Here is a 17,380-nt window from a genome sequence, read left to right on the forward strand (position 1 = left end):
GGGTAGCACTGCATTTATTATTTGCTGTCTGCCGCTGTTCTTACCTCTTTTTCCCTTTCTGTCTTCTACACCTCTCTCCCCACCTCGTCTTTCTTCCTCGTTTTATAATGCACACCATGTGCATTGAAGTACAGATTGAACTTGTATTTATAATATAATATTACAATTATCATAATTATAATGCATTTATTATGTATTTATAACACCTGGATGATGAACTTCTTTCAATAAAGCGTTTCACATTCTCCACTGGTTGAAATTAAGTATCTTATTGAAATACTAATCTGTGTCCTCAGATGAATGTAGATGAATTGAGTTAGATATGCATAGTTTTTTTTCTCTGTGTTTATGAATTACAAATCAATCATGTTTCTCGTCTATTGCATAGTTACAATGTGTAATCATTGATGTCCCAGGAGCAGGAGTGGTAAAAACTCTTGAAGTGTATAATTGTAATACATACAGTGGGGAGAACAAGTATTTGATACACTGACGATTTTGCAGGTTTTCCTACTTACAAAGTATGTAGAGGTCTGTACATTTTTATCATAGGAACACTTCAACTGTGAGAGACAGAATCTAAAACCCAGAAAATCACATTGTATGATTTTTAAGTAATTCATTTGCATTTTATTGCATGACATAAGTATTTGATCACCTACCAACCAGTAAGAATTCCGACTCTCACAGACCTGTTAGTTTTTCTTTAAGAAGCCCTCCTGTTCTCCACTCATTTCCTGTATTAACTGCACCTGTTTGAACTTGTTACCTGTATAAAAGACACCTGTCCACACACACAATCAAACAGACTTCAACCTCTCCACAATGGCCAAGACTGGAGAGCTGTGTAAGGACATCAGGGATAAGATTGTAGACCTGCACAAGGCTGGGATGGGCTACAGGACAATAGGCAAGCAGCTTGGTGAGAAGGAAACAACTGTTGGCGCAATTATTAGAAAATGGAAGAAGTTCAAGATGACTGTCAATCACCCTCGGTCTGGGGCTCCATGCAAGATCTCACCTCGTGGGGCATCAATGATCATGAGGAAGGTGAGGGATCAGCCCAGAACTACACGGCAGGACGTGGTCAATGACCTGAAGAGAGCTGGGACCACAGTCTCAAAGAAAACCATTAGTAACACACTACGCCGTCATGGATTAAAATCCTGCAGCGCACGCAAGGTCCCCCTGCTCAAGCCAGCGCATGTCCAGGCCCAACTGAAGTTTGCCAATGACCATCTGGATGATTCAGAGGAGGAATGGGAGAATGTCATGTGGTCTGATGAGACAAAAATAGAGCTTTTTGGTCTAAACTCCACTCGCCGTGTTTGGAGGAAGAAGAAGGATGAGTACAACACCAAGAACACCATCCCAACCATGAAGCATGGAGGTGGAAACATCATTCTTTGGGGATGATTTTCTGCAAAGGGGACAGGACGACTGCACCGTATTGAGGGGAGGATGGATGGGGCCATGTATCACGAGATCTTGGCCAACAACCTCCTTCCCTCAGTAAGAGCATTGAAGATGGGTCGTGGCTGGGTCTTCCAGCATGACAACGACTCGAAACACACAGCCAGGGCAACCTAGGAGTGGCTCTGTAAGAAGCATCTCAAGGTCCTTGAGTAGCCTAGCCAGTATCCAGACCTGAACCCAATAGAACATCTTTGGAGGGAGCTGAAAGTCCATATTGCCCAGCGACAGCCCCGAAACCTGAAGGATCTGGAGAAGGTCTGTATGGAGGAGTGGGCCAAAATCCCTGTTGCCGTGTGTGCAAACCTGGTCAAGAACTACAGGAAACGTATGATCTCTGTAATTGCAAACAAAGGTTTCTGTAACAAATATTAAGATCTGCTTCTCTGATGTATCAAATACTTATGTCATACAATAAAATGCAAATTAATTACTTACAAATCATACAATGTGATTTTCTGGATTTTTTAGATTCCGTCTCTCACAGTTGAAGTGTACCGATGATAAAAATTACAGACCTCTACATGCTTTGTAAGTAGGAAAACCTGCAAAATCGGCAGTGTATCAAATACTTGTTCTCCCCACTGTACATGCAGACACAGCATCATTCAAATAAGGGCTGAAAAATAATGTCTCAGAGATTCATACTTGAACTGCACCTTTATTTGCCAAGGAAGAGTACATAGTCAGTGAATATATTCAATGTACAGGCTACAATGTGGGAATCTCATGCGTGGTAATAACTACAGTAAATGTATATAGGACTTGCATCCTTGGCACAATAAAGTTATTATATTCTACTTTATCAATATGCAACTTTATAGCTTCCGTCCCTTTCCTCGCCCCTACCTGGGCTCAAACCAGGGACTCTCTGCACAAATCGACAGCCAAAAGCCGCGGCTTTTGTAGAGCAAGGGGAACATCTAATTTAAGGTCTCAGAGCGAGTGACATTACCGATTGAAACGCTATTAGCGGGCACCCCACCCCGTTAACTAGCTAGCCATTTCACACTGGTTTACACATAGGCTTCATTAATGCCATTTAGACTAGAAGTTGTTACAACAACTATGATAGCTGATGTTCATAGATAGGTTCTGAACTAATATTCATCCATATACAGATAAGCTACATAGTGTAGCTAGCTACACATCCATAGGCATACAGTTATTTTTATCATCCACTACACAACAAGCAAGTAAATAGTTAGCCATGTTACTTCAGCTGCATTGCAAGGCAAGCTTACAAATTGTACGTTCAATTAGCAGTAAATGCTTTAGCTAGCTAGATTCTTTACATCCACTGTTTCACAAGACGACAGCCTGGTTTGCTGGTTCTCAGGAGTCCCTAAAACATTAAACAACACGAATTACAAATTCATTCTCCCAACACTAGCTAGCTGGCTAATGTTAGCTAGTCAGATAACTTGCTAAATAGCGATTTTTGTAAATTAACTTTATGACAAAAATATATGCACAAATGTCTACATTAACACATTCTTCTCAATTGTACATTTTGTCAGCCATCTTCACCCAGGGATGAGTGGTTCACATCAAAATTCATCATTGCAACCACTCGATATGATTGGTCATATAAAAACATTGGGACCCAAATGCATAATGAGTGCTCTAACTTCCCCTTGTGGTGGTCTGGAGCAATGAAGCCGTGACGCTCGGTACCTCTATGTCCCGCAGTGCAAGCTCGCAACTTTTAAAGGAGGAACCATTGTAGGCTACTTCATTTTTCTTGGAATGGAAACACCATCATATTAATCAACTTAATTAAGCTACATTTCTCCAAAAGAAAAAACATGTTTTTAGTCTCTAGTACTGCCAATATTAAAAACAGTCAAATGCATTCGTGAATTCAATTGCTTTAGCCGACATGTTGCGGTTTATTCATTGTTTAATTATTCAAGGATCATTGTTTTATAACTAAAATGCTTGACTGTAATTTAAAGACATGGATGACTTGTATGCTGTGTGATGTCATGCACAAATGAATGAAAAATGTAATAACTTAAGTTTCTCAAAGATGCCCTCTGGTGGGCTAACTAGCACTAACTACCATTCATGTCAACAATGGCTGACACCTAAATAACGTGCCAAAGAATTATGCGTCACCCCACAAGCTGTGCTGCAGTACGCCACAACTTTTAAAGGAAGAACCACTGAATCACTGAGGTCGGGAAAACATCAATCCATTTGGAGTAACTGTCAACCTTTACCAACATATATATTTTCCTTTTACAGGCAAGCATGTTGCATTGTCCCCCCACCCACATTTTTACGCTGCTGCTAATGTCTGTTTATTATCCATGCATAGTCACTTTCCCTCTACCTAAATGTACAGTTGAAGTCAGAAGCTTACATACACTTAGGTTGGAGGCATTAAAACTCATTTTTCAACCACCCCACAAATTTTGTGTTAATATATATATATAATATATGCCATTTAGCTGACGCTTTTATCCAAAGCGACTTACAGTCCTGTGTGCATACATTCTACGTATGGGTGGTCCCGGGAATCGAACCCACTACCCTGGCATTACAAGCGCCATGCTCTACCAACTGAGCCACAGAAGGACCACGTGTTAACAAACTATAGTCTTGGCAAGTCGGTTAGGACATCTACTTTGTGCATGACACAAGTAATTTTTCCAACAATTGTTTACAGACAGATTATTTCATTTATAATTCACTGTATCACAATTCCAGTGGGTCAGAATTTTACATACACTAAGTTGACTGTGCTTTTAATTTTTGGATAAAAAAACATTCCCGTTTTAAACAAGATATTTTGTCACGAAAATATGCTCGACTATGCATATAATTGACAGCTTTGACAGGAAAGAAAACACTCTGACGTTTCCAAATCTGTAAAGATATTATCTGTGAGTGCCACAGAACTGATGCTACAGGCGAAACCAAGATGAAATTTCAAACAGGAAATGCCCCAGATTTTGAATGCGCTTTGTTCCAATGTCTCCTTATATGGCTGTGAATGCGCAAGGAATGAGCCTACACACTTTCTGTCATTTCCCCAAGGTGTCTGCAGCATTGTGACGTATTTGTAGGCATATCATTGGAAGATTGACCATAAGAGACTACATTTACCAGGTGCCCCGCTTGGTGTCCTCCGTTGCAATTATTGCGCAATCTCCAGCGTGTATTTTATCATTTGCTTCAGAGGAGAAACCAAACTGCCACGAATGACTTATCATCGAATAGATATGTGAAAAACACCTTGCGGATTGATTCTAAACAACGTTTGCCATGTTTCTGTCGATATTATGGAGTTAATTTTGAAAAAAGTTTGGTGTTGTAATCACTGAATTTTCAGGGTTTTTTCATAGCCAAACGTGATGAACAAATGGAGCGATTTCTCCTACACAAATAATCTTTTTGGAAAAACTGAACATTTGCTATCTAACTGAGAGTCTCCTCATTGAAAACATCCGAAGTTCTTCAAAGGTAAATCATTTTATTTGAATGCTTTTCTTGTTTTTGTGAAAATGTTGCCTGCTGAATGCTAGGCTTAATGCTATGCTAGCTATCAATACTCTTACACAAATGCTTGTGTAGCTATGGTTGAAAAGCATATTTTGAAAATCTGAGATGACAGTGTTGTTAGCAAAAGGCTAAGCTTGTGAGCCAATATATGTATTTCATTTCATTTGCGATTTTCATGAATAGTTAACGTTGCGTTATGGTAACGAGCTTGAGGCTATAATTACGCTCCCGGATACGGGATTGCTTGACGCAACAGGTTAAACAGCTTGGAAAAATCCAGAAAATAATGTCATGGCTTTAGAAACTTTTGATAGGCTAATTGACATCATTTGAGTCAATTGGAGGTGTACCTGTGGATGTATTTCAAGGCCTACCATCAAACTCAGTGCCTCTTTGCTTGACATCATGGGAATATTAAAATAAATATTTTAATATTGTAAACCTCCATAAGCCTTGGGAGGGGAGCAATTTCCAAATACCTGAAGGTACCACATTCATCTGTACAAACAACAGTACACAAGTATAAACACCATGGGACCACGCAGCCGGCATAAAGCTCAGGAAGGAGACACATTCTGTCTCCTAGAGATGAACATACTTTGGGGCGAAAAGTGCAAATTAATCCCAGAACAACAGCAAAGGACCTTGTGAAGATGCGGAGGAAACAGGTACAAAAGTATCTATATCCACAGTAAAACAGTCCTATATCGTCGTAACCTGAAAGGCCGCTCAGAAAGGAAGAAGCCACTGCTCCAAAGCCACCATAAAAAAGCCAGACTACGGTTTGCAACTGCACATGGGGACAAAGATCGTACTTGAAATGTCCTCTGGTCTAATGAAACAAAAATATAACTGTTTAGCCATAATGACCATTGCTATGTTTGGAGGAAAAAGGAGGAGCCTTGCATGCCGAAGAACACCATCCCAACCATGAAGCACCGGGGTGGCAGCACCATGTTGTGGGGGTTCTTTGCTGCAGGAGTGACTGATGCACTTCACAAAATAGATGGCATCATGAGGACGGAAAATGATGTGGATATATTGAAGCAACATCTCAAGACATCAGTTAAAGTTAAAGCTTGGTTGCCAATGGGTCTTCCAAATGAACAATTACCCCAAGCATACTTCCAAAGTTATGGCAAAATGACTTAAGGACAACAAAGTCAAGGTGTTGGAGTGGCCATCACAAAGCCCTGACCTCAATCCCATAGAAAAGTTGTGGGCAGAACTGAAAAGGCGTGTGCGAGCCTCTTGAACCTCTTGATACTACCCATGCCGGGTCCAGGAGTGTAATCATCAACTGATACTAATTAGCATAACGCAACGGACATAAATATTACTAGAAAATATTCCTATTCATGAAATCACAAGTGAAATTTATTGAAAAACAGCTTAGCCTTTTGTTAATCACCCTGTCATCTCAGATTTTGAAAATATACTTTACAGCCAAAGCAAGACAAGCATTTGTGTAAGTTTATCGATAGCCTAGCATAGCATTATGTCCAGCTAGCAGCAGGTAACTTGGTCACGAAAATCAGAAAAGCAATCAAATTAAATAGTTTACCTTTGATGAGCTTTGGATGTTTTCACTCACGAGACTCCCAGTTAGATAGCAAATGTTCCTTTTTTCCAAAAATATTATTTTTGTAGGCAAAATATCTCCGTTTGTTCTTCACATTTGGCTGAGAAATCGACCGGAAATTGTGGTCACTACAACGGCGAAAAATATTCCATATTAGCTCCATAATATCGACAGAAACATGGCAAACGTTGTTTATAATCAATCCTCAAGGTGTTTTTCAAATATCTATTCGATAATATATCAACCGGGACTGGTGGCTTCTTAGTAGGAGCGAGAGAAACAATGGCCGCATTTGTCCTTTACGCACAAAACACTCAGAGACTTCAGCTGACCACTGACGCAATGTTGACGTTCAGGCTCATTTTTCAAAATAAAAGCCCGAAACTATGTATTGTGACACTAGACACATTAGGGAATCCATAGAAAAGGGAATCTGGTTGATATCTCATTCACTGCTCAATAGGGATGCATAGGAACGCAGAGCTTTCTAAATAAGAGTCCCTTCCTGATTGGATTTTTCTCAGGCTTTCGCCTGCAATATCAGTTCTGTTATACTCACAGACAATATTTTTACAGTTTTAGAAACTTTAGAGTGTTTTCTATCCCAAGCTGTCAATTATATGCATATTCTATTATCTTGTCCTGACAAAATAGCCTGTTTACTTTGGGAACGTTATTTTTCCAAAAATGAAAATAGTTTCAAGAGGTTAACCTCTTGATATGCATGACAATATCTCATGGCTCAAAGTGGAGGAGAGATTGATTTCATCACTACTTGTTTTTAGCTGTTGACAAGCTGAATGCCCAGAGCTGTCTGCTTAAACTACTAGCACACAGCTCGGGCACCCATGCATAATTTACATGCCACCAGAAGACATGCCACCAGAGGTCTCTTCACAATCCCCAAGTCCAGAACAGACTATGGGAGGCACACAGTACTACCTAGAGCCATGACTACATGGAACTGTATCCCACATCAGGTAACTGATGCAAGCAGTAGAATCAGAAAAAAATAGATAAAATACACCTTATGGAACAGTGGGGACTGTGAAGAGACACACACAAGTACAGACACATGCATACGAGCGCTAAGCACACACAATCTACACACTTTACACATACATTGTAATATTGTTGCATAGTGATATCATGTATTTTGTGTTGTGGATATGTGGTGGTGTGACAGTGTTATAATGATGTACTGTTTAATATTTTGTTGTATGTGTAATATAATTGCCTTAATGTGCTTGGACCCCAAGAAGAGTAATGGAGTTCCATAATTAAATAAAAAAATGTGGAGTTCCTTTTTCACACATACTCTGGGCCGTGTTGATTTACCTGCCCAGGGTTTACCTTCCGTTCCTAATCAATTATTTCCCCTTCCCCTCGTGAGATAAGTAGGAAATGAAATCTCACCTCAAGTGGCCTGGGGCCATAAATACGACATAATTTACGCTAACTGCCTTTACAAGTGACGGGAACATTGATGTTTGGCCATGTCATCAAAATAGATTATCGAGAAAATTACACCGGAAATAAATTCCTATTCAGCTGTTTTCTGAGCTGCGGAGCATCATTCCTGCTGCTCAGTTTCTATCAGGAGGGTGTTGAAGTGGATTGGAACGGTTCAGGAGGGAAACAAGGGAAAACAGGAGAAGTGAGAGCACCAGGGATAGCCGCATCCTCTCACTCTCCTACCTTGCACTTTCTCTTCTTCATCTCTCAGAATCTAAGGGAGATCAATACTTAATTAAGTCTAGCATTGAAACAACTTTTAAGAGTACAAACTTCATTTCAATTCCTTGAGTAACGTGGGCCTCATTTGCAATTGCTGCTTTGGTTTCTGCAGTTGCTTGATTGCCTCTTCATTTCGATATGTTACTGGTGTCTTAGGCTCCTCATTCGCAAAAGTAAAGGGAGTAAAGAGACATTGAGGTGATCCATTTAAAAAAAAGAACTTGGGCCAGAAGTGCACTACGACGATGTGTTGCATATCAATCTTTTAATGAGATTAAAAAAAAAAAATGATTTGTCTCTATATCAAAGGCCCAGTGCAGTCAAAAACATTTTCCTGTGTTTTATATACACTGCTCAAAAGAATAAAGGGAACACTTAAACAACACCATGTAACTCCAAGTCAATCACACTTCTGTGAAATCAAACTGTCCACTTAGGAAGCAACACTGATTGACAATAAATGTCACATGCTGTTGTGCAAATGGAATAGACAACAGGTGGAAATTATAGGCAATTAGCAAGACACCCCCAATAAAGGAGTGGTTCTGCAGGTGGGGACCACAGACCACTTCTCAGTTCCTATGCTTCCTGGCTGATGTTTTGGTCACTTTTGAATGCTGGCGGTGCTTTCACCGTGGTAGCATGAGACGGAGTCTACAACCCACACAAGTGGCTCAGGTAGTGCAGCTCATCCAGGATGGAACATCAATGCGAGCTGTGGCAAGAAGGTTTGCTGTGTCTGTCAGCGTAGTGTCCAGAGCATGGAGGCGCTACCAGGAGACAGGCCAGTACACCAGGAGACATGGAGGAGGCCGTAGGAGGGCAACAACCCAGCAGCAGGACCGCTACCTCCGCCTTTGTGCAAGCACTGCCATTGCCCTGCAAAATGACCTCCAGCAGGCCACAAATGTGCATGTGTCTGCTCAAACGGTCAGAAACAGACTCCATGAGGGTGGTGTGAGGGCCCGACATCCACAGGTGGGGGTTGTGCTTACAGCCCAACACCGTGCAGGACGTTTGGCATTTGCCAGAGAACACCCAGATTGGCAAATTCACCACTGGCGCCCTGTGCTCTTCACAGCTGAAAGCAGGTTCACACTGAGCACGTGACAGATATGACAGAGTCTGGAGACGCCGTGGAGAACGTTCTGCTGCCTGCAACATCCTCTAGCATGACCGGTTTGGCGGTGGGTTAGTCATGGTGTGGAGTGGCATTTCTTTGGGGGGGCCGCACAGTCCCCCATATGCTCGCCAGAGGTAGCCTGACTGCCATTAGGTACCGAGATGAGATCCTCAGACCCCTTATGAGACCATATGCTGGTGCGGTTGGCCCTGGGTTCCTCCTAATGCAAGAAAATGCTAGACCTCATGTGGCTGGATTGTGTCAGCAGGTCCTGCAAGAGGAAGGCATTGATCCTATGGACTGGCCCGCCCATTCCTCAGACCTGAATCCAATTGAGCACATCTGGGACATCATATCTCGCTTTAGTCCAGGTCTGGGAGGAGATCCCTCAGGAGACCATCCGCCACCTCATCAGGAGCATGCCCAGGCGTTGTAGGGAGGTCATACAGGCACATGGAGGCCACACACACAACTGAGCCTCATTTTGACTTGTTTTAAGGACATTACATCAAAGTTGGATCAGCCTGTAGTGTGGGTTTCCACTTTAATTTAGAGTGTGACTCCAAATCCAGACCTCTATGGGTTGATAAATTTGATTTCCATTGATCATTTTTGTGTGATTTTGTTGTCAGCACATTCAACTATGTAAAGAAAAAACTTTTTTAATAAGAATATTTCATTCATTCAGATCTAGGATGTGTTATTTTAGTGTTCCCTTTATTTTTTTGAGCAGTGTATATTGCCACACTACAAGTTTGGAATATTACTGTGAAATTGTGAAAATTCCCTTTCACTGTAAGAGACATTTCAAATGTTTTGGAATTTTGGCCTGCCTGGTGACATCACCGGGTGGTAAATGAGTTAATAGACAAATAAGATAGTTCCAAAACCTGTCTGCCAATAACAACTAGTTTTCAGTTTTCCCTCTCCCCACAACTTCCAGACAGTCCTAGCTAACTTCTTGTTTGAGAAAGCTATTTTTGTTTCTTTTTGACCATTTTAATGGAAAGCAATCTCGGTAAGTTACCCAATTGTTACCCAGAAGTGATTTCATATTGAGATAAAAACGTCTGTATTGAACCTTTAAGTCACCTTAGTATGTGAGGCTGCAGCGGACTGAGTGCACCAAATTAGCGGATGCCTTACTCTTAATAATCTTAATAATTATGTTATTGATGGCAAAAAGCTTTTCATTTGAGTAAATGTTGCATATGATCTTTCAAGGTTAGAAAATAGCTCAGAAACACGCATCGCACATCACCCTCCTTTGACCTCCACTACAGCAGCCACCCTGAGTCACAAGCACCAGTGTAACTTCATATAAACCCAGACACAACAAGTAAAGAAAATATTTTAAGGAGGTTTGGTTTTACGTCAATATCCAATGACAATGTCTGCGAAAGGCACAGCTTGCAGGGTGTGTTGGCTTTAACTTGGCCTCCGACCTTTGAGTAAACGCACTGTGGTACTCCTTTATCTGATTCTATCTGATTGAATTGGAGCCTGTCTGTTAGCTTTAGGAGTTAGTCTCTTAGGGCTAGGGGGCAGTGCCCAAAGTAAACTGCATGTTAAAAAAGGCCAAACGTTTCAATGAATGCCACCAAAACGCACTATAGTGCACTACTTCTCTTCTAATTTTTTGCAATATTACTGTGACAAATTCCATATTGTCTGCATAATAAAATACAATTCAGCTCAAGACACCCATACATACCCAACAAGACATGCCACTAGGGGTCTCTTCTTTCCAAAACGAAACGTCAACGCACAGTATTATACAGAGCCATGATCACACAGATCTCCCTTCCATCTCAAATTACTCAAGCAAACTTATTTTAAAACATTACATATTACAAAAAATCTAACATCTAATGGAACAGCGGGGACCGAGATGGGACACAGACACTTTGTTGTATTGTTTGTGCATCGTTATATTTTTTATTTGTGTGACTGTCCTTGTCTATCAGTGTATCAGCATTTTGTTACTTGTCATGTTTTGTGGATTTTTTTGTGGGACCCAGGAAGAGTAGCGGATGCTTCTGCAAAAGATCAAACGGTCAAATGCGGCAAGGTAGCCTAGTGGTTAGAGTGATGGACTAGTAACCAGAAGGTTGCAAGTTCAACCCCCCGAGCTGACAAGGTACAAATCTGTCGTTCTGCCCCTGAACAGGCAGTTAACCCACTGTTCCTAGGCTGTCATTGAAAATAAGAATTTGTTCTTTTCCCTTAAATAAAGGGGGAAAAAAGTGAAGAGAAATCCCAAATATTTCCTAATAATGACAGTGAAAACATGTTTATAGAAATGTTAGCAAATGTATTAAATTAAATAACAAAATATTATTTCCGTAATTATTCACCTTTTGCGATTACAGCGTTGAGTAACCTCAAAGAGGTATGTCTGTATCAGCTTTGCACGTCTAGATTTGGGGGATTTTCTCAAGCTCTGTTAAGTTAGATGGGGAGCGGCAGTGAACAGCAATTTTCATGTCTTTCCGCAGATTTTCAATGGGATTCAAGCCTGCGCTTTGGCTGGACCACTCAAGGACTTTCACATTCTTGTTCTGAAGCCATTCCAGCGTTGCTTTGGCTGTATGCATAGGCTCATTGTCCTGTTGGAATGTAAGTCTTCGCCCCAGTCTAAGGATGTTTGCACTCTGAAGCAGGTTCTCATCAAAGACTTGCTTGTATTTGGCTCCATTCATTGCTCCATCTACCATTACCCGTCTCCCAGCCCCTTCCACTGAAATGCATCCCCATAGTATGGTGCATTTATCACAGTAGGGATGGTGTTAAGACAGGTGATGAGCTGAGACCGATTTTCTCCAGACAAAGCACTTTGCATTCAGGCCAAATAGTTACATTTTTGTCTCATCAGACCACAGAATCGGTCATATGTCTTTTTGCAAATTCCAGGTGTGCTGTCATGTGCCTTTTTCTCAGGAATGGCATCCGTCTGGCCACTCTCCTATAAAGCTCAGATTAGTGAAGTGCTGTAGAGACCGTTGTCCTTCTGGCACGTTCTCCTATCTCAGCCAAGGAACTCTGTAGTTCTGTCAGTGGTCATTGGTCACCTCCCGGTTGCTCAGCTTGGTCGGACGGCCAGTTGTAGGCAGTCTTGGTAGTTCCATATTTTTTCAATTTACTAATGATGAAGACCTGTGCTCTTGGAAACTTTCAATACTCTAGAAATTGTTTTATACCCTTCCCAGGTACATGCCTCACAACAATTCTATCTCAGAGATCTACAGACAGTTTCTTGAACTTCATGGTATAGATTCTGCTCTGTCAACTGTGGGACCTTAGATAGACAGGTGTGTTTCTTTCTAAATCATGTCCAAACAATTGAATTGGCCACAGGTGGACTCCAATCGAGTTGTAGTGACAAGGATGATCAAAGGAAGTTGGATGCACCTGAGCTCAATTTGGAGTGTCATAGCAAAAGGGTGTGAATTCTTATGTTTGGTACATTTCTAAAAACATGTTTTCACTTTGTCATTATTGGGTATTGTGCATAGATGGGTGAGAAAAATATATATTTAATACATTTTCAATTCAGGCTGTAACACAACAAAATGTGGAATAAGTGAAGGGGTGTGAACATTTTCTGAAGGCACTGTAAGTTCTAAAACACCTCTCTTGAATGTTGTCAGCTCAGGGTTTTCTAAATGACTTTCACACACACTCCTTCCCAAGGCAAGAAGTGTAATTCCACCACAGTTTTACACCAGAGGTTAATGAAAACAGACATTGCTTCACCCCTTATAATGTTATGCCAATATATATTTGCAAGTCTCAGTTAAGATATTTAATCTCTTGGGACTTCCCGGTTAACGAAGATCACCATAATAGTTCAGGTGTATTTGTGGTCATATAAGATGAGGACTTATACAATCAGGGATGCTTAATCCTCTCATTCTAAAAATTAACCACATACTGTAGAGGGAAACATTGCTTAACAGATAGTGGTTAGTTCGTTATCTAATGAACTAGTTAACATTTCACACAGATTGCCAGGGTCCAGTAAGCACCTAACACGTTATAACTTGAGGAACGGCAAGGAGTCGAATACCAGTTATAGCGAATTGGTTCGGTTACTAATGTCAGCTCATCTGATGTTGTAACGTTAATGTTAGCTGTCTGACTTTATTATAGCAAGCTGATTTTCACACCATAAACTCGATTATTCGATCAGATAAGTTGGCTAATGTTGCTCAACATTTCTCTGGCTAGCTAAATGTGAATTCAATCCAGCTAGCAAGACACTTAGCAATGCTAATACTTGTTCCACCCCCCCCCCCTCCCCTAATTTGGATTCAAAACGGCACATTTTGTTGAATGGTGACTGGTTTACATCCCTGTTAATGTTCAATTTGTTTTTGTAATTGCATAGTAATGGGACAAGGGTTTTGGAATAACATTACCTATTTTGTCTTGTGTAATTACACAAATCGCTCAACTCCTATGCTATGCAATTACTATAATATGTAACTAACATGTTAATACAAATCGCTGAATCAATGACACAAGGAAAGCCTACGTCTCATGTGTTGAGCTTGTCATATAGAGAGGGTCACCCCAGTTCATTGGCACTTGGGGGAACCTTGGCCACAAGCCAATAAATCGCCTTATGTTTTACATAAACTATGTGGCCTCTAATGACCCCCTTGGAAAGGTTATAAAAATGCCACATATTTCACCTTCGATTAATCACATTCGTAATATTGTCTGGAAGTTTTCACAGGTGACCTTTATTAGAAGAGGGCAGAACAATCTTGCAGACTCCCCGGGTCAGTAAATGTGCCTGTGTTATTTACTTGCCCATATTCACTTCCTGTACACAACCTTGCCTTAATAAATGTAATTACAGACAAACAGGTTTTACATCTTTATAAGAGCCTCGCTACTCTTTCATCCCAGCCTTTTGTTGATAACGTATGCAAATAGCATTTCTCAGAACTGCTTTGCCCCCTATGTGAAAATGCCTTGACCTCCATCCACCTGTTGGTCAGGACCAGTGAAAGGAGTGAGTAAGAGACTGTGAATTTAAAAGAGTGCAACAAGTGTGCAAGGGGTATTTTTATTAGCGGAGAGCATACCCCTGTGGTGATTTTGTGTTAGTGCAATTTTACTATGGTTAGCATATATATATACTGAACAAAAATATAAATGTAACATGCAACAATTTCAAAGATTTTACTGAGTTACGGTTCATAGAAGGAATCAGTCAATTTAAATAAATAAATTAGGCACTAATATATGGAATTTCACATGACTGGGCAGGAGCACAGCCCTTGGAGGGCATAGGCCCACCCACTTGGGAGTCAGGTCCACCTACTGGGGAGCCAGGCTCAGCCAATCAGAATGAGTTTTTCTCCATAAAAATGCTTTATTACAGACAGAAATACTCCTCAGCACCCCCCTCCTCCTCTACATCAGTAAATTGCTGTATTATTTGAATTCACTTACATTGCCCACTTGGGGGAAATGAAATAGGAATCAATCCCACCCATCTCTGTACCCAGGGAATTGTCAATTGGTTTTCATACTTTCTGGTATATAAACCATGATGGTGATGTTTTAGATTAATGATTAAGATAAAACTTTGAGTGAAACTTGTTTTTAACCAATTCTTTAGCGCTCCTCAGTGAATTGTGCTGAGATATTATTTTTAGCGAATTTAGAGGAAAGTAAAAGTTTTGCTTATTTATCAACAGTCAGTTAGAAAAGGAGCAATCAACATGTTCATAGATGACTTTTCTACTGAGGCTAAGGTTGGTTTGAGAAATTAATATAAATAAATGAACGATTCAGACAGTGAGGGTGCATTCATTTGCAATTGGAGCAGCTCCTTTACCCACAGAGGAGAGGTTGTGATTTGAATGGTGTATCAGAGAATATTTGTGTTGGATGAATAGCAAATATGAGAGTTCAATGATTATAATTGGCAGATAAGGTTTATGAGGGTGCTTCATAGTCTTTGTCCTGGTGGGCCATCTACACTTCCCTATGTATTTATTTGGACAGTGAAGCTAAACATTTTATTTAGCTCTATAGTCAAGCATTTTGGATTTGAGATCAAGGGCTCTATTTTAACAAACCTAACCGAATGGTAGATCTAAGCACTGGCTCTATAGGTCCGGAAATATTTTTGCTATTTTCACAGCCGAAATTATAAGTGCAGTAGCTGGCAGTGCCGCGAAAGGACTGGGTTTTGATGAATAAACAAGTTGTAGGTCTGATGAAGGCTTGGCTGGCCAATTAATGAGCTCCATGGCTTAATACTGAATGTGTTTGTCTCAAGTTCTGTAGGTTATTGACGGTCTTTGTGTTGTCATCAACTCTTATTCGGCTGGGTTAGTGCAACACCTGGATCTTTGGGACGTCCCTACCCTAAACCCTAACCATTTTAAATATCAACTTCAAATGGGGTAAGGACATCCCAAGGAATCCAGATACTAGGCTTCTATCAATTGTATTGTTGCCTATGTGCGAGGCAGATTATTTAAAAAAATCTGCAGTTGATATGCCATTAGAGGGAGGACTGAATAGTTTGGAGGAGCCTTTGGTAATCAGACAAGGGGCGCTCTTTGAAAACGGGGACGGATAGCAGTTATGTGAATTGTGAATAATGAAAACGCATGAATGCAAAAACCTCAAATATTTCAAGGCACTCTAAAGTAGACCATTTAAAATGCCTTTATTCATAGGCTACTTGGCTAATGGCCAGGGTAAAAATAAGCACTTTATGCGATACTACTAAACCAGCCTTGATTAAGGGGAGGGTAGGCTATGTTTGGTTTTTAATCAAATTAAACGGAATGGGGGGCACCAATACATTTCTAAATATGAGATTCAATGGCATAGAAGGCACATCTCTCTTCCATGGGCACTGTGCTTCATGGCAGGAAAGGCTGTGCTTCCACTCTCAAAAACCATGCCATTACCTTAGCGCAAGTGAGCTGATGATACAGGTAAATTGCCGAACCTGGCGTTAAGGGCTGGAAAATACCAGTGTGTCAGTTTTTATATTACGAAATTGCAAACTAACTTCTGTTTCACACCTGCGCCTCCTTAGCGCCAGCCAAAAATAGAGCCCCAAATGTTTTATAGGGCAACAGTACAGAAGGTGAATGGTAAATAATGTAGTGTGTCATTTTGAAGTGACTTTTATTGTAAATAAGAATTTAAATGTTTCAGATAGTCCTGAATTAATCGGGAATAATGATGAGTGAGAGAGTTAGACGCATAAATATCATACCCCCCCAAGAAATGCCATCCTCTAGTGTTATTTGTAGTGGTGAGAGGTTAGCATGTTCTTTGTGCATCTGTAACTTTCTCACTCATTATTAACAATCCATTCATGTTTATCCGTAACCATAGTAGCATCCACATTAATGTATAAGTGTTTAGAAACATATTACATTCTTATTTACAATAAAGGGGACTCCAAAATGACACCATACGTTATTTAGCGTTTATTTATATTGGGCACATCCGAAACACAGCCAAAACAAACTGCAAATGCATCCAACAAGTTTGTAGAGTCACAAGCTTGATGTAGATATTGCTTGCTACTGTAGGAACATGGCAGAAAATAGTTGACTAAATGTAATACACCAAGTGAATTTGTCCAAATACTTAAGGCACCTTCAAATAGAGCACCACAGTGGTGGTGTCATAATTCCCATAAAACCTAGTGGTCAAACAAGGAAATTGTTCCAATCGTTTTTCCATCATTAATTTTTCCCCATTGTGAATTTTAGAAACACTTCAAATTAGAAACGAATTAGCATTTCATTTTGGAGGGGTAAATACAAGCGAATATATTGATAAAAGTGACCCTGTCCTAGAGAGATTTACACGGTTATCAAAACGTCCCACCAGGCCTACACATAACACAGCCCTTATTTTAAGTGTTTTTAAAATCCTCTATGGGAAAAATGAATGGTGGAAAC

Source organism: Oncorhynchus keta, chromosome 23 (genome assembly GCF_023373465.1).
Source record: "Oncorhynchus keta strain PuntledgeMale-10-30-2019 chromosome 23, Oket_V2, whole genome shotgun sequence".
NCBI classification, from domain to species: Eukaryota; Metazoa; Chordata; class Actinopteri; order Salmoniformes; family Salmonidae; genus Oncorhynchus; species Oncorhynchus keta.